Here is a 21,524-nt window from a genome sequence, read left to right on the forward strand (position 1 = left end):
ACAACGGCCAGTTACGCGTAGCCCGCATATTTTTATAGAAACGTGGGGTAAAACCAAACCTGTTAAATAATGATTACTAATGGTAATGATTAGCCGTTCCATTGATTATTTTCTTTAAACGCCATTTAATGATTACTTGCCATTATTTTCTATTTTTAATGATTACTTTTCAATTGATTAAAAAAATAATAAAAAAAAAACATGATTTTTCACGATTATTGAAAAAAAAAATCAGAATTAATCAAAAGTAATCAAAAATCAGAAAATAATCAAAAGTAATGATTATTTTTTTATTTATTTTTTTAATTTGTTTTGATTATTTTTTCGCTTTGTTGAAAGAAAGTTCTCGTTTGTGGCATGCATACAAGTATATTTTAGGATGAAATAGTAAATCGTAAGCGCTTATCGAGGCGAATATATACATGCAACATATAGGGGAATAGTATATGAGCGTTGATTCAAACATATGCTCAGGTAAGTATATACACATGCGCATTATTACATTCATTATATATTGGTTATATATTGGTTTCATCCTTAAGTGAAGCTAATTTTGTTTTGTATCTAAAATTAATATATCTGCTATTTTGGGTTAAGTTATGGCTATGCACTGATTGTTTTGTATTCAAAGTTTATCATATTGTTCGCTTTATTTTAGTAACATTGATTTCATATTGTAAGGATAAAGTAAAACCTCAAATCCGTTATATAACATAAGCTATGTGCGTGGAGCTTTAGTTGCATTTGACAGGCGCCCACGTCACTGACAGAATAATGAAATACAATAAATCTGCACTTGTGATGGACGGACGTGTCCGAAATAAAAAGAAAGTTATTTTATTTAACTTGCCCAAAAGTATGGCTCAAATGCTAAAGTTGCGTCTTATAGTGGAATATGATATTTTCTTTAAATACGGTGTTGAGCGCAGGAATAAAACAACGCCAACAGGAAAATCTTTATTGTCGAAGCAAGGGCTACAAGCAAGGTGCGTGCAACCTAATCTAATTTGGGACGACGCAGCAATTATTGTGGGTAAGCAAACCAAAACTAACCAAGCTGGGGTTAGCTTACATGAACCGTGACAGTCTTTGGTGGTGGTATAGTTGAGTTGAGTGTGTGCGGTGTCAAAATAATTTATTAAAGACAATTTTCAACAATAAAAACCAAATGCAACGGAGATAATAAAACTAAGTAAACGCGATTTTGTCAAAAATTCAATTACTAAAGTACAGAGATAATAGAAATTTTTCTAATTAAATACAATTGTCGGTAAAATTTTATAACAAAATACGGAGTTAAATACAATTACAATTTTCTACAAAATTAACATACACCCCTATTATGAATTTTCATACGATAGACGATAAACGCTTCCTAGCGTATCGTAAAAAATCAGCTTTCATATTGCGATTTCCACACGCCCGATAGATGTACTATTGTGAATGACAGCAGAGTTTTGTTTACAAATTTTTGTGAATCTATACGAAACAGATAGCAAAACAAAATGTAAATACTAACAATTCATTTGTCTTGTACGTAAAAGTGGTAAAAGTTTTTAAAAGCTGTTATAATAAAATGTTTTATGCAACCTCTGTTACCTTTTATATAAACTCAAATGAACAAATTGACGAAACTTGCATAGATTCCACAGAAAGAAGAAAATTGAGAGATCCTTCCAATCTTCTTGAAATGAACTCTACACTGTAAGTACTTGACATACTAAAAGTAAAAAAAGTTTAATAAACAAAATTAATGTCAGAATATGTCTTAACAGAAATACAAGGCAGTTTGCGCACCAGTAAAAATAGGCCATCCATCCCAAATATTTTGAAGGTTTGTGCCACTTTAAGGCTTCTTGCCCAGGGTGTTGCAACAGTGTGTTGGGAATGAGGCTGTAGTTGGATTATTTTGGATTATAATTGTATATTTACTTCTATTTAAATAGTTCCCAACGTATCGTGGAAAAATTTATCAGCGATAGCTAGCGTAGAAAATTGAACAGCGTATGCGATAGTTAGCGTATGGCAATACCACGATAAACGATAAACGCTAACGATCGAGTTTCACACGCTAGAATTTATTTCATAATACGGTAGAACAGATTGCAAGCGTTTATCGGGTATCGTACGAGTTCATAATAGGGGTGATAATCAAATCTACAAAATAAAATTTTCTAATAAAAAGCGGAGATACTAGATTTTACTAAAAGTTAATAAAACGATACATAATAAACTAAATACAATGCTCAAAAACTAAAACTACGGAGTTAACAAAAATAACAACAAAAATGATTCTTTGTACAAATTTTTTTAATTAAAATATACATACAGTAATAATATTACACAAACTAACATATACAATAACGGCATGTAAAGAAAGAAAAAAACCAAAAACCCACGCCACTCAAATAACGGCATCATAAACTGTACCGCCGCCAGCGGCAGCGAACACCAGCAGCGGCGAACATATAAGGCAAAGTCCAGCAGCAGCAACCACCGTCGACAGCGAAGGCCAGCATTAACATCAGCGGCAGCCATCATCATAGCAGGAGTGAAGCAGAAAGATAAGTATATGATATATATATATATTCATGTATATATTAATAAAATTTTTCCTAAGGGTTTTTTTTACATATAAGTATACAAAAATTTATAATTTTTATTAAGTGCGGTGCGTTCTAGTTAAATATAATACATTTTTTAATTACAACGGTGCGTCCGTTTATGTAAAACATTTTGGATTTTTTGATAACAACGGTGCGTCCGTTTATATAAAACACTTGGATTTTTTTACTAAAACGGTGCGTGCGTCTAAATTTAACTACCTCAGTTTTCAACAATTTTAAAATTTTTTCGAACCATTTTATAAATCTCAACATTTGCAGGTCTACATTTAATTTTTTTCTCAAGTTTCAAATCATTTTACAAATTTACATTTTCTTCAAATTTTTCATATTTTCAAATTTCTAATTTAAAAAACTCCTCAACTCATTTTACAAATTCTCATACTTTCAAGCTTCTATTTTTTCAAAATTTCAAAGCATTTCACAAATCTTCTATTTAAAGTTTCACATGCCTGAATTTCCATTTTTCAAATTTTCATTATACTTCAGTTTTTTTAATACGTACATTTTCCAACAAAATATCACCATATAAGACTGAGTGAACTAGATAAGCAGTCTTCAGGTACCTTATAAATTTGATGAATTTTTGATATAAGCGGTGGTGAAAAAGCAATTGAATTTTTTTTTTTTTGTTTTGATATAAACGGTGGTTTGTGGAAAACCAATTAAGATTTTTTATATAAGCGGTGGTTCTGTGAAAAACCAATTGAGATTTTTTTGAATAAAGCGGTGCGTCCGTGATTACCACATCTTGAGATTTTTACTTAAATACTTTTGAGCCATTTTAAATCCATTTACTTTTTACATATTTTTCATGCAAGTATACTGCAGTTTCAATTAATTCATCCAATAAATTGTTAAATATTTCTGTAGCGACTATTCACCTGTAAATCAGTTCCTTTTATAAAATTTTTTTTCTCTCTTTTTCCTCAAAAATTCAGCTTCAAATCTTAACGATTCAAATAGTGCAAAATCTACTTCAACTTCTTCTACTTTAAAATTAGACCTTAACGACTCAAATAGTACAACCTTAGTTAACACTTCTTCTAACGTAAACCCAGATCTTAACGATGCAATTAATACAAACGTGGCATCACCTTCTTTTAATTCAGCTTCAGATCTTAATGCGGCAGTTACCCACCGACGTGTGCCGTACGTACGGACGTTTGTCGTACGAAGCACGTTTGACCGAACTTTGAAGCCCGTAGGAATCAATGTGTGCGTCTGTGTACATGTACATAACATATTTGTGTGTGTATTGTTTACAAATAAGCACTGTTGCCATTGACCATTTTGCATGTATGCTTATGGAAACATCAACATTTTCCAATTTAATTTTTGATATTGTAAAAGGCCGGAATAAATATTAAATAAGTATAAATAGATTACATATTTATAATCTGCACTTTTACATAATTATTTCGAATTATTTTCACAATTTTTCAAACTTTAATTAGGTGTTTTTGCATAAAACTGCAAACGGTCCAAAATTAGCGCACAAAAGTTTACTAGGCAACTCTGTCTAGTGAGAGAGCGATCAGCTGACACGTTCTTACGGAAAAAATCAAAATTGGTTTGATTTCTACGTTCCGGGCTACGTACGTACGGGCGTTGCACGTCGGTGAGTTTTCGTTTACATTGCACACTCATAAGATAGGTCGTGTCAGCTGACACGTTTTTGGTACGTACGTTCGTGAGTAACTGCCGCATAACGATCAAATCATGGCAACACCTGAGGAAAAGAGAATTTTCACTAACACATGTGCTAATTCTATTACAGAAAACTACAGTGGCGATCCTCTTGCACTTGAAACTTTTATAGACAAAATTGAATTACTTGAACAATTCGCTACTGCAGATTTAACTGGTACTTTTATAGCGTTCTTAAAATCAAAACTGGAGGGTAAAGCCCGTGAAGCAATACCAAACGAAGTAAATTCAGTTAATGAAATTTATCGTTGGTCCTTAATTGAGCAAATTTAACGCGTACAATAAAAAACTCCGTTTCAATTGGATATGCGTTGCGAACGCTGCGCGTTTATTTTGCTGTGTCATTTGTCTGGTTGCTGACCAACGATTAATTCAAATTAGTCATGTGCAAACAGAGCAAGCTCACAGCGTCGAAAATTGTATATTATATTTTACATGGATTCAAAGTAACGGGAAAGTACATATGTGTATGTTTTTCTGACTTCAATTTTACATTGTGGAAGCAAATAGAATAGAATAGAATAAGCAAATTATGTATTTACATAAACGGATATATGAATGTATGAGTAAGCTTCAAATGAATTATAGACGTATACGTGCTATGTTCATGTGTGTATAGGTACGTTTCATATCACATAAAGCGAATGATCGAATGTAAGAATGCAAAATGATAGGTCGCAATGGATTATAAAGCGTGTGAGCGTATTGTGGTATAGGGTAGATGAGACGTTCAGCGACATTCCCACCCCCGTGAATCACCCCGATTCACTAATTACAGACCACGTCCAGAACGGCTAGCTTGGACAATGCTAGGCGTTTCACTCCTGTTGTTGTTCGCACCTCAACTTGTCTTATTTCACCATCTCGGCCAGGGTATAATTCCCCTACAACATCGCGACACCATTCCCTTCGTGGTACGTTGGGATCACATATGAATACCAGGTCTCCTTTGCTTATCGGGTTTCTTCTTTGGCACCATTTGACACCGCGGGTCAATGTTGGAAGACACTCTGCTATCCAACGTTTCCAAAAATGATCTCTTAACTGACGGGCGATGCGCCACTGCTGTGGTAAAGCGCAAGTATCATTCAATACTTCGCCTGCTCCGGGCGTCTGTGCAATGTTAGGCGATAGCAACAAAAAATCGTTTGGTGTTAAGGGCTGTTCTTGCTGTGCATCGATGGGCAAATGTGTTAATGGGCGGGAGTTGACAATGTTTCCGCCTCGATCAAAAAACAGTTGAGGGTATGTTCTCTTGGTGGAACGGTTTGACGTAAAACTTTCTTTACGGATTGATCCAATCGTTCCCAAGCTCCTTCAGCTGGGTTAAACGGCGAGTTGAAAACCCAGTCGATACCCCGATTTGATAATTCGCCCTGTACTTTTTCGCAATGGAAGACTTCGGTGAATCGTTTTGCTTCGTTATTAACGCCAACGAAATTTTTTCCGTTATCTGATCGGATCCTTAGGGGCACACCTCTACGGTTTATGAAATTTCTTATGACCGCTATACAAGAGTCGGTGTTTAGATCATTAGCTATTTCCAAATGAACCGCTCTTATAGTAAGACAAGTAAAGAGAGCCACCCACCTTTTTTCAGTGCTGCGTCGAACAGTGATATTTAATGGACCGAAATAGTCTAGGTCAGTGTACGTAAATGGCCTAACGAATGGTGTAAGAAGGTCGACAGGAAAGGGTACCATTAGCGGAGGTACAAGGTTTGTTTTCCGAATGCGGCAGACTTGGCAACTAGCGATAACGCTACGTAAAATACTCCTTAGACGTGGTACCAAATAATTGTTTCGTACGGCACATAATGTTACTTCGGTGTGTTGGTACCCCATGACCACATGATAATGCATTATAACAAATTTCGTGAAAACGTGTATTGACGGCAATATTATGGAATGTCTCGCGTTCACCGGTAACCAACTGGCAGCTTCGATGCGCCCTGATACACGTAAGATCCCTTCTTCGTCGAGATATGGCAAGAGCTGTAAGCAAAGAACTTTGACGAGATATCTCTTGCCCACTACGAATTTGCTGTATTTTCATCCCGAAAGCTTCGTTTTGAACAATGAAGTGTAATAGACCTTTCGCTGCTTCCAAGTCGCTGACAGTTAAACCATTGCAATTATTTCGTTTTTCAACTTGGTGGCGACAAATTTTGGTAAACAAGATCACCCAGGCTGTAGTTCTTATCAACCTGGTGAGAGAAGAAAAATTAGTAAAATTTATAAATTTGCAACTTACAACGTTCAATGCGTATTGCGGCCGAAGCTCATCATTGACGTGGTCAATATTAATTTCCCCAATGCCTTCAGAGAGCCATTCATTTTCTGGTTGGCGCAGAAATGATGGACCATTTACCCAGCGACTGTTCTGATCAAATGTTACTTTGTGATTAACTCGTTATTTGTAGGTATCCATCTCCAATTAGGATTTCGGAAATCCTATGTTGAACAAATGGCTTGTATCTTCTTGTTTCGCTTTGAATCCAGTTTATGACAGTTTTTGAGTCACTCCATAGGAAAAACTGGTTAATGACTACTTCGTGTTCTTCACGTACGGTTTGCATAAGTCGAGTTCCTAGGGCTACTGCCTGGAGTTCTAGGCGTGGTACGGTGAGAGGCTTTAATGGAGCTCATTTGGACTTTGCGCTGACGAAGGCGACACTAATTTCATCGTAATGTTTTTTTGCTCTCCAGTAGGCAACAGCGGAGAATGTGGCCTCGCTGGCATCTACAAAGACATGCAGCTGCAATTCCTCTGGTTTACCAACGATAAAGTAAAATCGCCATTTTTCCCACGATTCAATTATCTTGTCAGGCAATGGCTCATCCCGATGCGTTTGCTTACGCCACGTTTCGCGTATTAGCAGCTTCGCACCAATGACGTTGTGACTAATGAACCCTACTGGATCAAATATTGACATGACCACACTAAGAAGCTCTCTTTTGGTTGGTGGTCTGTCACCTTTAATAAAAGATGCATTCACTTTGTGAAATTTCAATACGATGTTAAACAATATATACTTGGCTGCCAATAAAGACCAAGCAACTTTTCTAATAATATACCTTCTTTTATACCCATGGTTTTTGTTTGATCCACGCCGTCCAAAGCGGTGACAACCTCAGCAGAGCTCGGTGTAAAATTCCGTAGCTCGAAGCCAGCGTTTAAATGTATATCTCGTACCTTTGTTGCAACGGCGATAGCTTCATTTTCGGTGTCGAAGCTGTCAACAAAATCATCCACATAATGAAAATTCAATATAGCTTTTACTGCACTGGCTGCGTATGGATCTTCAACATTATATTCAAGCGCATTTCGCGTCTTTACGTATTGTGCCGCGCAAGGCGAGCAAGCAGCTCCAAATGTCATCACACACATCTCATACACATCTGGCGAATTTTTGTTCTCACCATCTCTCCATAAGAAACGCTGGCCACATCTGTCTTCTGGACGTATCAACAATTGGTGAAACATTTCTTTGATATCACCGCACACGCCCACAGCACGTTCACGAAAATGGAAAAGAATTGATGGTAAAGATTTGTATTCCTGCGGGCCCTTGAGCAGATGGCGATTTAGGGATACACCATTGACTTCCGCAGCAGCGTCAAAAACTATTCGTATCTTGTTGGGTTTATTCGCGTTCACCACTGCAAAGTGTGGTAAGTACCAGGTTCGAGGCGTTATCGAAGCGGCAGCAAGTGGTGTCAGCTTACGGGCATACTCTTTCTCGATGTATGATGATATCATAAGCTTATATGCCGAAGCAAAACTTTCGTCCCGACTCATGCGTTTTTCAACGCTTTCCAGTCTCTTCAGCGCCATATTGTAACTGTTTGGCAAATAAACTTCGTCCTTCCTCCATATTAGTCCGGTTTGAAACCTTCCATCGACGCGGCTGGTTGTAGATTCTAATATGGCTCTCGCTCGAACATCGTCTTTACATTCAACGGGCGTGGCAGCGCGTACGCCAAAACTTTCAATTTCAAAAAATTTAGCAACCTTGTTGTGCAGTGTATCATCAGCGCTTCTATCTACATGTAAACATATGGACGGCTCAGGCGGGCCTTGGCTAGTTGGACCAAACACTACCCACCCCAGCTCTGTATTGGCAGCGTATGGTCCATTCTTTCGCATGGCGATAGTCGTGGATGCAATTCCCAAATGGCAGTTATCTATGCCGATTAGCAACTTTGGAACAGCGCCAGACTGTGGCTGTATAGGAAGCTGATGTTTCGTATCGCAAAGTAGGTCGGCGTGACTAAGGCTTTGTGTTGGTAACTAAAGATTTTCGACGGCGTAAACGTTGCGCATCTTCTTTTTCATACTTGCGCCGCTTAAGTATAGGTCTACTAGGGTCGTTGACTCTTGTACGGCATGTCCACCAAACCATTGGACGTTGAGACTGTGTGGTCATCCATGTAGATTTAATTGCTCGGCAAGGCTTTTGTCGATCATAGTGATAGATGAGCCTTCATCCAAAAGGGCATACGTATCGATTTTTTCTGTCCTCCATATACTGTTACTGGAAGAATACGGAAGAGGAGCTTATCTTGTTTCGTATTGATGGCGCAGCTTAATACTGCAGCTCCATTTTCGCTAGACTGGTGGCTATTCATTTGCACTGCTGGTGGGGACTGGTTTATTACAACAGGCGTTGAGGCCTTCTTCGATGACGATGATGTTTTTTTTTGAGCTGGCTTGTTCTCGTGAAGAAGCTTGTTATGAATGGGGCTGCATCCGTTGATACCACAAGCTGTTCGTTGCTTACAATCACGCGTGGTGTGACCTGCACTGAGGCATGCAAAAAAAAACGGCGGGATATAACTTCAGCCCATCTTTCGTTCATGGAAGCTTCAATGAGGCGTTTACAGTCATAGGGCTTATGTTGGGTCTGGCATATCGAACATTTGTTCCGTGGCTGCTTATCATCTACATGGAGCAGTACTCGGCGTTTTGTATCACGGGCGACAAAGTGGTTTTCATCATGTATCAAACAAATAATATCGGCAAGTGAACTTACCCAATCGCTGAAATGCACTGTGGTGGCGCGCGGCTGTATGGTGTTGGCATACCTCCCCCATTCAATGCGCTTGCTCATTGGAAATTTGGAGATCAAGTCATCGAGTAGTGTCGAAATGGCTAACTGATGGTCGGCGTTCGCTGATTGCAAGAAAGCACAAATGTTTTTTACTTTAGTCGCGAATGGAATCAACTTGTTTAACGTGTCTTCAGGAATTGGCGCAATTTCCCTTACTTGCATCAGCTGGCTACGGATGAGCTGCTCTGGACGACCGAATCTACATTTCAATTGCTCTATTATGGAATTTACATTGTTTGGGTGTATCAATAAAGACTTCACAGTTTCGGCGCGCATCACCCTTCAAACACTTTTGTAAACGTTGATTGTTGTCGAAGTTCGTGTAACCATACGTTGACGTAGATTCGGTAAATGCAGTGTAAAATATTGGCCACTCTTCAGGGCGACCACTAAACTCCGGTAGGTCTAACAATTTTCTTGGCATAAAGGATGTTTGCGATGAATACGACGTATGTGCGTTGGCGTTAGAAGGCGGCATATATAAATTCGGCGAATGCCTTACGAATGCATCGTTGACATGAAATGCGCTACATATATTGTTGGCTGTGCTATAAATCATTGGCTGCGGCGTGGTACCATAACTAGGGTGAGAAATTGGCTGGCTTAAATTCGGTTGCGTGGCTAACAGAGGTGCTTGCGTCGACGGAAGCAGTGCTGGCTTGTGCTTTGAAAACCGCCGTACCAAGCATAGCTTTAACACATAATTGCATACGAAGTATGCAATTTGTAAAAGATTGAAATATGCAAAAAGAAGGTAATTGGGAAAAACTTTACAACAACTAAGGCATGACGTAGCTGAATGCGTTTATAACCATCTCAACTATCGTAGGAGTGCGGGTTCGACTCCCACTCCCGGGAGAAAAGGCTTTGAAGAGATTTACAAGGTATAATCGAAACAGCTGTCGCCTTGTCCGTCCTGATGTCACGTTGTTTAAATTTTTCCCAAATTATCAAAAAAATTATAAAATTAAAAAATCGCTTCAAACAAATGTTTTCATACATTAAAAAAAAAAAAGCAAAACGGGCAAGCCCGATTATTAAATCATACAAACAGACAAAATTGTTTAATTCGTTGTAGTTCTATAAATAGAACAAAAACAGCAACAAACCCAAAGTTTCTTTGAAAACCGCCGTACCAAGCATAGCTTTAACACATAATTGCATACGAAGTATGCAATGTGTAAAAGATTAAAATATGCAAAAAAAGGTAATTGGGAAAAACTTTACAACAAGTAAGGCATGACGTAGCTGAATGCGTTTATAACCATCTCAACTATCGTAGGAGTGCGGGTTCGACTCCCACTCCCGGGAGAAAAGGCTTTGAAGAGATTTACAAGGTATAATCGAAACAGCTGTCGCCTTGTCCGTCCTGATGTCACGTTGTTTAAATTTTTCCCAAATTATCAAAAAAATTATAAAATTAAAAAATTGCTTCAAACAAATGTTTTCATACATTTAAAAAAAAAACAATACGGGCATTCCCCGATTATTAAATCATACAAACAGACAAAATTGGTTAATTCGTTGTAGTTCTATAAATAGAACAAAAACAGCAACAAACCCAAAGTTTCTTTGAAAACCGCCGTACCAAGCATAGCTTTAACACATAATTGCATACGAAGTATGCAATGTGTAAAAGATTAAAATATACAAAAACAAGGTAATTGGGAAAAACTTTACAACAACTAAAGGCTCCATTACTGATACTTAGCATAGACTTGACTTGGCTTGCGAACTGTCACTTACAGTTCTGTTAAATGAACATTGCATGTTACTGATTACTCAAAACTTAACTTGACTTAGAAGTCTGTTGAATTTTGATTTTCTATGTAAGTTATAAGTGACGTTTACATTTTGAGATGCCATTTGTTTGTTTCCATTTCATTTTGACATTTTGTCATACAAATTGACATTTATTTAAAAATAAATTTCAACGGTGATTATGCTGCCAGATTTTATGCGCCAAGTGGAGTATTATCGTGGCTAAGTTGCCAAGTTTACGCCAAGTCAAGTCAAGTCTACGCTAAGTATCAGTAACGGGGGCTTAAGGCATGACGTAGCTGAATGCGTTTATAACCATCTCAACTATCGTAGGAGTGCGGGTTCGACTCCCACTCCCGGGAGAAAAGGCTTTGAAGAGATTTACAAGGTATAATCGAAACAGCTGTCGCCTTGTCCGTCCTGATGTCACGTTGTTTAAATTTTTCCCAAATTATCAAAAAAATTATAAAATTAAAAAATTGCTTCAAACAAATGTTTTCATACATTTAAAAAAAAAAAAGCAATACGGACAATCCCCGATTACTAAATCATACAAACAGACAAAATTGGTTAATTCGTTGTAGTTCTATAAATAGAACAAAAACAGCAACAAACCCAAAGTTTCTTTGAAAACCGCCGTACCAAGCATAGCTTTAACATATAATTGCATACGAAGTATGCAATGTGTAAAAGATTAAAATATGCAAAAAGAAGGTAATTGTGAAAAACTTTACAACAACTAAGGCATGACGTAGCTGAATGCGTTTATAACCATCTCAACTATCGTAGGAGTGCGGGTTCGACTCCCACACCCGGGAGAAAAGGCTTTGAAGAGATTTACAAGGTATAATCGAAACAGCTGTCGCCTTGTCCGTCCTGATGTCACGTTGTTTAAATTTTTCCCAAATTATCAAAAAAATTATAAAATTAAAAAATTGCTTCAAACAAATGTTGTCATACATTAAAAAAAAAAAAGCAATACGGGCAATCCCCGATTATTAAATCATACAAACAGACAAAATTGGTTAATTCGTTGTAGTTCTATAAATAGAACAAAAACAGCAACAAACCCAAAGTTTCTTTGAAAACCGCCGTACCAAGCATAGCTTTAACACATAATTGCATACGAAGTATGCAATGTGTAAAAGATTAAAATATGCAAAAAGAAGGTAATTGGGAAAAACTTTACAACAACTAAGGCATGACGTAGCTAAATGCGTTTATAACCATCTCAACTATCGTAGGAGTGCGGGTTCGACTCCCACTCCCGGGAGAAAAGGCTTTGAAGAGATTTACAAGGTATAATCGAAACAGCTGTCGCCTTGTCCGTCCTGATGTCACGTTGTTTAAATTTTTCCCAAATTATCAAAAAAAAATTTTAATTAGCGTTTGGAGAGAAAAATACATATGTATGTATGCATAGAACTGCATAGAAGGGGAGGAATTAATTAATTATTATCAGTAGATTTACAAGATTTTTGTCATTTTCCCTGCGTCGCAGTTGTCATTATATTGCGTTAACAGAGGATATCAACACCTTACTACCCACAGCCAGTTAAAATTTTAGTAAATTTTGCTCTTTTCATCACTGTTTCAAAACGTGGAAAGTTACGTATATATCGAGCATTCCATGGAAAATTGTACATTTTAGCAGACTTTCGCATTGCGGTCATTATTAATATTCAATCCCTAGAAGGTTTATTGTAGTCATGTCAATAGTTCCCGAGATGGTGGGGCTAGTACCACAATGGTGCTTGTTACCGGAACGTGGATAGATAGATAATTTATTGAGGATTGCACAGTGACTTGCACAACTCTTTCACAGCACCTCATCCTAGCCGACTTCCTTGATGAACCCCAGCAGTGTTCTTGGCTTGAGGGATTAAATGTTGGAATGCTCTGACCATGGTGAGCCCATAAACTTAGCCCCACGTCTTGAAATTGCGCCGCAATCTAGAAGGATATGGTCCGCCGTCTGCTAATCCATCACAAAATCGGTATGTGTTGTTCGATATTATACCCAGCTTTTGCATGTGACTGTTCAGTCTACAGTGTCTTGTAAGAATAGCCGTTAGGATTCTTAGGTTATCTTTTTGAGAAGCCTATTAATTCCCTATATCGAGTTGTGCTGTAACCCCCTAACAGTAACTTAGATTGACTCAGGCCTGGCATATTGCGCCAGTGTTCTCTCTTTTCCCTCCCTTCTACTATTAGGGGCATTTATTGAGTGAGCCAACTGCCAGGAACGGCTCGGGATCGATGGGTCATGCAGTTGCTGCCTCTCTTTCCAGGTTGTCCGCCTGCTGTTGTTATAGCAGTGCTTCGTCCCATCCAATAGGTGCGACCGATCACAAATTGTCATCAATGTCTTCTAACGGGAGTCCAAGGAAAATTTCTGTTTCAACAGGGGTGGACCATAATGAGAGGAGTGTCAGAGGCGTTGGTTATACAGTTAAAGAGATGGTTGGTGTCATGTGGGGACACATTACAAGCAGGACAATGTTTTGTATGTCAGGCTTGATTCTGGATAGGTAAGAGTTTAACATGTTACGTTATCCAGCTCGAAGTTGAGCTAGAGTGACTACTCTCGTTTCCCTAGGGAGAGTGCGTTCCTCCTCTGCTAGTTTTGTTCTGTGAGTACAGGAATCATCGGCATAGAGATCCGACGCCTGTTTGTGGAGTTCACTGAAGACATGCTTGTGTTTTTTAGCTTCATACGGCTGTGTTCTCAGCTACCGTATTTCCTCATAATAGCCGTGTTTTTTAACACGCGTATATCCGTTTACGCTTAAACTTTATATTGACTGCTAAGAGACAAACTATAAATACACCTCTGAAATTGCTGCGCATAAATTTTGTCCTACTAAATTTCAATACGCATTATACTCAGATGTAACTGAAATATGTGTCTTTGTTTCACCCTGTACACTAATTCTATGTATTATATGTGTGTCCACAATTCATCGCAACTGATTCAGCTATATGTTATACCCTATGGCCATCAGAGCGTTGCGTCTCCGCTTTTCGGTACACCCTGTTGCTGTAGCTAGTTGTTTTACCACAGCCGCTAGATGGGTCTCCTAAGCATTATCTAAGCGAAGATAGGCGTTTTTTAACACGCGAAAACGAAACGTATACGCGCGTGTTAAAAAACATGGCTCATGTAATGACGCCGTGAACAACAAGAGCCACAAAAGATTTATAAAAATTACGAGGACGCTGGATTTTGGAATCTAGCCCAGAGCAACCTGTCTGATGCAACCATCCCTTGCACGTGAAACACTGACAAAAGTATTTATTTTTTTAATTTAATTTATTTATTATTACGGCTGTTTAGGCCTAAAACTTAAACTACTAAGGACAATTCATTATTATAATCACTTATTTCTATTGAATATGCTGTTGGAATGCCATGTGATTCCGATCAGCATATTTACTAGCGTGACAAATGGACGAGTCTGGGAGCCACTCATTTAAGGAAGGTTGGAAAGGACGCGTTTCCAATCCTCCATTGCTCCCAGCTTAAGGCAACAAAAGTTGGAACTTATATTTTTCAATTATATGTGTATTTTAAGCTGTCGGAATGTATTAGTCTGCGATCAACACAGCTAAACATGTCTTTGGATGTTGGAAATTAAAAATAACGTATATCCAATCACCCCTCAACTTTGTTTAGTAAAGACGCTGTCGGGATGCATGAAGATTCCGATTAGCACAGCTCAACATATAATGGGAGGTTGAAAAGGACGTGTTTCCAATCCCCCCTGCTCCAACTTTTGTTTGGCCTTATTTTCGTTATTTTTGTTACACATTATATAATTTTATTGTTATATTAATGCTGTCGGAATGCGAGTGATTCCGATCAGCAACAGCAAATATCAGCTAGAAATACCGAATTCCAGCGAAATTAGTTGTTGGAACTGTCTGGAGTTACAGGTGGCGACCGATTTTCTTTTCCTTAGGGCCTGATGCATTGTATTTTGCTGCTTCCAATATTACCATTCCCTTTTCGCGCTCCAGTATCGGATATATCATGTAAAAAATAAGAGGAGAAAAACTTTATCTTATTTGAAGGGTTTTACAATGCTCCAATAAACTTTTTTTAAAAGTATTGAAATTATTACTACTTTTTATGTGATTAGGAAGTTCATTGAAATATTTTAGGCCTTTATATATATGACCGTCCCAAAAAGATTATTTTCCGGCAAACGCAGCAAACTCATTTCTCAGGACCGGGGTCAGGAGAAGGACCCGGATTGGGGTCGATACCTTCCCGGAAGAGGAGAGTATTGCGCAGACCCGCTGCAAGGATCTGCTGGGAGGATGACAATTTTGGGAGGGACGCAATTAATTAAATACTGATTCCGCCTGCTCATTACCCTCTACTCCCCTGTGGCCTAGGACCCAGGGAAACAGTACTATGTTGTGTGCTCCTAATTGATTTAGCTTTTCTACGCACTGAAGGACCAGTGCTGACTTTATTTCGAACGCCGCAAATGCCTTTAGTGGGGCATGACTGCCTGACTGAGTATGGCAATTGTTTCATTGGGGTATCAGCGCTGAAGGTTCAGCTTAGCGCACTAACTTATGGCGAATACTTCCGCTTGAAAATGCTAGGATGTGCTTTTAGAGTTAGTGATATTTTGGCTCTGGGTCCGAAAACTCTGGCTCCAATCCCCTCTGGCATCTTCGAGCCATCTATGTACCATACGATCTTGAGCAGACTAGTAATACATTGCACCCGCCCATACCTATACAGCCGTACCAAGAGACGGAGCAGCCCATTACATTTTGGCACAACCGGAGCACTGCTGGTCATCCAATCTATATGAAAGCTATGCGTTCAAAAATGTTTGTACCAGTGGCTGGTGCTCACCGAACTGGACTAATGTATGCTATATTGATGCCTGCACAAATACCAAGCTATGTTTATGTGAATAATGTTACTGCTTATGTCCATTTGCACGGTTGAGCACATACAGTACATACGTTTATACAAGGTGGAACACCACACTATCTACATGGCGATGTAGCCACCGATCACGTTGTTGTAAGAGATTAATTAAAATATGTTATTCATAAACACTGATTCTTATATTTTCATTATCATTAAACTGTAGACTGTAGACTCATGACGGGTATTCTTACTGGACACTGCCTTCTGGCGTCACATGCCTTTAAATTAGGCTTGGTCGGTGATAGCAGATGTAGGAAGTGCGGGTTGGAGGAGGAAACGATCGATTACGTTCTGTGCTCGTGCCCTGCGCTTGCCAGGCTAAGACTCCAGCTGACAGCTGTCAGATCTAGAAGCCGCAAGTGGCTTAAGTTCTAGGAAGCTTCTGGTATTTGTCAAGAGGACGGAGTTATTTTATAACATGTCCTGGTTGTTGATAGGTTTTTTAGCTTGGTCGTTAAAACAAACTTCTGGTAACACTACGGACTCATTCAGTCTATGTGAGGTCGTCATGAACCCGCCAGTTCAACCTAACCTATATTTTATTTTGGTTTTTACTTTAGAATCAACCGTTTAAGTAAGCGATGTCAGCTAACTAAGCGCCTTCAAATGTAGATCCATAAGGAACATGGGGTCGCCAGAGCCTCGGCTGTTAAAGAAACAGGATTCGCCACGGGTAGGTGAGGTTCACAATTGGGTTGGAGAAGCTATATATTGCGCTGGCAACCCATTGAACGGGTTGCGCTACACGACCCCCTGGAACAAATTTGGTATTTTAATCGCCCCTTACGCAGGCATGCCTACCGCGGGTATACTCTAAGCCCCCTAACCCGCTGGAGCCATGAGAAGCGTTAGTGACCTTGGGTGTCCCAAGGAAAGTTCCGTCGTGTCTTGTGTTGTTGGGTGAGCGGCCAGGCAGCAGCGTGCAACAAATGCACCATTCAGGAGGATACCCTTGCTGAGCCCAGAAAATCTGGGAAAGTTGGATGTACTGCTCGGATGCAGCAAACGAGTATATTCTGTAATAGCATATGATCAACTTGGAGATAACCAAACGTTTATTTTCCTGTCCAACAGGGAACTGGTTCTAGACCCTGCTGCTAAAGAAGGATAGGCGTAGTCACATCAATTCGTTCCCGGGTTACTCGGGGAAATCAGTTTTAGCAGTACTTTGCACTTTTCATACTGCACGTCCATACAAGAACTTCGGATAATGAATTAAACAGTTGTTTATTTATTTATTTATTTATTATCTACCGGACATAGTCCTCACAGATATGTAACAACTTAAACAAAAATTATCGAAATAGAAAAATATATGGTAAAAATTGTTGTTGTTGTTGAATTAAACAGTCATCTGCATTTGTTTGTTTTTGTAGCACGTCTAATTTCCTTCGTAACATCAATCAATTATCCCTTGTTATAATGTTGTGTTCTCTATGAATGCAACAGCGAAGTATCTTCGGGTACCCCTGATTCTAGTTATCTGAAATCTCCTTGAGTCCCTTGTGCCTTTGGCCTCTCAGAAAAGAGCTAATTGTGGAGCCCTATTTATAAAACACTTTTCGGGTTAAATATATTAAAAACTTTAATCTATCCTTACTGATATTAGTTTCTTTCTCATTCTAGGTAATTTGATTTTGACGACGTGTGCATAGCAATATTCCAAATATTCCAGCTGTAGCTGAAGGAAGAACATAAATTTGCTCAAATTATAAGGAAACTGCGACAACTATCCCCCCGCCTTTTTAGTACCACAGATAAGGCGCTAACAAGCATACTATGGGAAAGGGTCTAGACCAAAGGATCAATATCACCTGTAAATCGACTTTTAAAGCACGAATTGGGGCTTCCGGTATTATCCCTACAAAACTCATATGGCTCTGCAAACTGGGGTTGAACAACACCACCAGCGCAGGAAAAATTGGGCATCATCACTGAGCTTCGCAAGCTTCAGAAAGGGCACAGCTATTTATAAACGTTATTGTACTTAATTAGCTTGTACATATCAATATACACATATGTAAAGTTCATTTGAGTAATAAGGGAATAATTTAAATTATAAAAAAAACATTGTATATATAAATTATTTATAATTAAATATTATCTGAACATAAAGGACGCGTATCATTCATGGAAAAAGCGATTTGACAGAAGGTAACCGATACGGGTAACCGATAGGCCAGTTACCCGTGTTGTTGTTATTGCATATGTTTTGGTTAGCGATAACGAAAAAATAACTGATGAAGTAACTTAAAAATGTAAATAACATCGAGCGAGAAGGAATGTCGAAAACACAAGAGGTAAGAGCGAGAAAGCGAGTCACACGTACCCTATTTTGAGAGAGCGCAACGACAGCAATGTAAAAGTCATTAACATGCCAACCTAATATAAACGCACGCAAGTCATTTTCTGTCAAAAATGTCTCATGCACATACAACTTGTATGAGAGCAACCCAAATTGAATTTGCTGCGTGAAAACCTAACTCGATTTCCAATTTTTGTTCTGCGTGACATTTAGATTTGAAGTTTGCACACATGCTTGACATTGTCGCAACGCATGCTTATTTGGGTTAGGGCAAAAAACGCCGGTTGTTTGCGTGCGCTAAAAAAACGCAGTGCGGTTTTATTAGGTTGGCATGTAAGACGATAATTGGTGAACAAGTTATTGGTGACGATTAAGTAATCGATTAGGTAACGGGTACCTGTCTTGTAGGGATTTGAGTGTATTTATTCGACAGCTCAGTGATTCAAACGGTAATACCTAAATGACACTAATTTATTTTCGTGTATTTTATCTTACACCCCTATTATGAATTTTCATACGATAGACGATAAACGCTTCCTAGCGTATCGTAAAAAATCAGCTTTCATATTGCGATTTCCACACGCCCGATAGATGTACTATTGTGAATGACAGCAGAGTTTTGTTTACAAATTTTTGTGAATCTATACGAAACAGATAGCAAAACAAAACGTAAATACTAACAATTCATTTGTCTTGTACGTAAAAGTGGCAAAAGTTTTTAAAAGCTATTATAATAAAATGTTTTATGCAACCTCTGTTACCTTTTATATAAACTCAAATGAACAAATTGACGGAACTTGCATAGATTCCACCGAAAGAAGAAAATTGAGAGATCATTCCAATCTTCTTGAAATGAACTCTACACTGTAAGTACTTGACATACTAAAAGTAAAAAAAGTTTAATAAACAAAATTGATGTCAGAGTATGTCTTAACAGAAATAGAAGGCAGTTTGCGCGCCCGTAAAAATAGGCCATCCATCCCAAATATTTTGAAGGTTTGTGCCACTTTAAGGCTTCTTGCCCAGGGTGTTGCAACAGAGTGTTGGGAATGAGGCTGTAGTTGGATTATGTAATAATTGTATATTTACTTTTATTTAAATAGTTCCCAACGTATCGTGGAAAAATTTATCAGCGATAGCTAGCGTAGAAAATTGAACAGCGTATGCGATAGTTAGCGTATGGCAATACCACGATAAACGATAAACGCTAACGATCGAGTTTCACACGCTAGAATTTATTTCATAATACGGTAGAACAGATTGCAAGCGTTTATCGTGTATCGTACGAGTTCATAATAGGGGTGTTAAATTTTTTTCCGCACTTCCTCCTAATACGGCTTCAGTACTGGTGTAAGTGTGTAAACTATATTTCAAAAAACTAAAGAAATACAAGAAAACTACAACCTAGTTCATTAAAAACAAACGAGCCACTTTGTATTACGATAGGGTTTTTTTTACATTCGGCCCTTTTTTCTTTATTTTTTCTGACAAATGAAAATTTTGGGGGAATATTTTGAATAAGGTGCCACGATTATCCAACTTTTTTTTTCGAGGGGTGGCGGTGGTCCTAAAAATCACAAAATTATCATCCGCAACTCTAGGTAACTCTTAGTTTATGAAATATAAGCTTTTTAATTTCCAAATTTAGTAAAATTTCAACTTAAGTCCTGCACTTAAAATTCGGGTTACACATGCCGATAGCGGTTTCAAAAGACGCGTATTTGCGTCAAGATTCAGAATCCGAAAGCAGAAACTATATTTTTTATCTCGTTTAAAAGTTATTTGCGGAAAACACATCAGAACTATTTTTGCTTTTTTCGTTGTTGCATAATAATAATAATTAATTTTTATTTTTAAAAATGTTAATGTAAAAAAAAAATGTAAAACATAAACAAAAACATGTCAAACTCATTAAGGTAATAGTCTAGTTGAGGGGTCGACTACTAATACGCTACCAAAAATATCGAGAGAGGTGTCATAATACGCGTATTAATCTTCAGAACAATAATCCGAAGGCGGAAAAGAAAAATATTATCTCTGTCCGGAGATATTTGCAGTTGAAGTTGGCTATTTTCATGTGGTTGTTGTTGTGTTTGTACCCACCAAAAAAATTGTGCATCACCACACACCCGGACTTGGCATGGCCTAGCCCAGGGTTATTTTTTATAAGCGCGGCCGAAGGCCGCCAACTCAGAAAGGTGTTCTGCGCAAAAATACTATGGATCCCACCCCCGGTTTCGGAGGTACCCACGGGTATTTTTCCGTTTTTTCGTTAATATCTTTTGAATGAGTTAAAATTTTTGTTCTCCGCCTTCGGATTATTAATACTGATGTCAAGACGCGTCGTTTGACACCTCTCTCGATATTTTTGGTAGCGTATTAGCAGTCGCCCCCTCAACTAGACTATTACCCTCACTAACTTTCGGGGGAATAGTGGTCTCGCCTTTTCATGATAAAAATTGTTTTTGTGTTTTGAAGTTTGTTATGGAAACGCATTTACAACGGAGCAGTAAGGAAGGCGGTCGGCATGATGTAGTGGTGCACAGTGGCTAGTCATTGTCGACTGGGGCGGGTCCTTGCCAACCTTACTGTTCCTGCGCCATAAACAGAAAAAGTTCCTATCATGCCTATCAAGACGAGCAGCTGTCAAATTCAAAAAAAACCTAACAGAAGCGCAGAGACAACTCAAAACGCTTAAAAATTCAAAATAAAACAACATCCGGCCGAACCGGATGTCACGGACAGACCGTTGACATTCAAAATCTAAATTCAAAAAAATTCAAAAATTTTAAATTCAAAAAAAATAACCGCAAAAAAAAAAAAAAAATTACCGAACCGGAGATGACCGGTTACTAACAGTTTAAATCAAACTCAAAAGAAACGCTGAAAAATTAAATAATAACAAAAAAGCTGAAAAAAATTAAAAATAAAAAAGAAAAGGGCCGAATATACATAGGGGGCACCGCGGGTGGTGTTGCGACGCCCGGTGCTTATATCCCACCCTCAAATAACCATGGCCACCGACGCACCTAAAATTTCGGTGGCCCCTTACCT

General features: G+C 38.3%; 1 long non-coding RNA gene across 1 annotated transcript; it reads right to left on the bottom strand.

Moving 5' to 3' along the window:
• Positions 1–812: 812 nt before the first annotated feature.
• On the bottom strand, positions 813–2,052 carry LOC137239959 (uncharacterized). Its single transcript, XR_010949565.1, has 3 exons — positions 1,798–2,052; positions 1,600–1,720; positions 813–1,479 (listed from the first exon to the last, which is right to left on the bottom strand). It is a non-coding gene; the product is annotated as an uncharacterized lncRNA (long non-coding RNA).
• Between the last annotated feature and the right edge of the window lie 19,472 nt (positions 2,053–21,524).

This window comes from Eurosta solidaginis, chromosome 2 (genome assembly GCF_040869045.1).
Source record: "Eurosta solidaginis isolate ZX-2024a chromosome 2, ASM4086904v1, whole genome shotgun sequence".
Classification (NCBI taxonomy): Eukaryota; Metazoa; Arthropoda; class Insecta; order Diptera; family Tephritidae; genus Eurosta; species Eurosta solidaginis.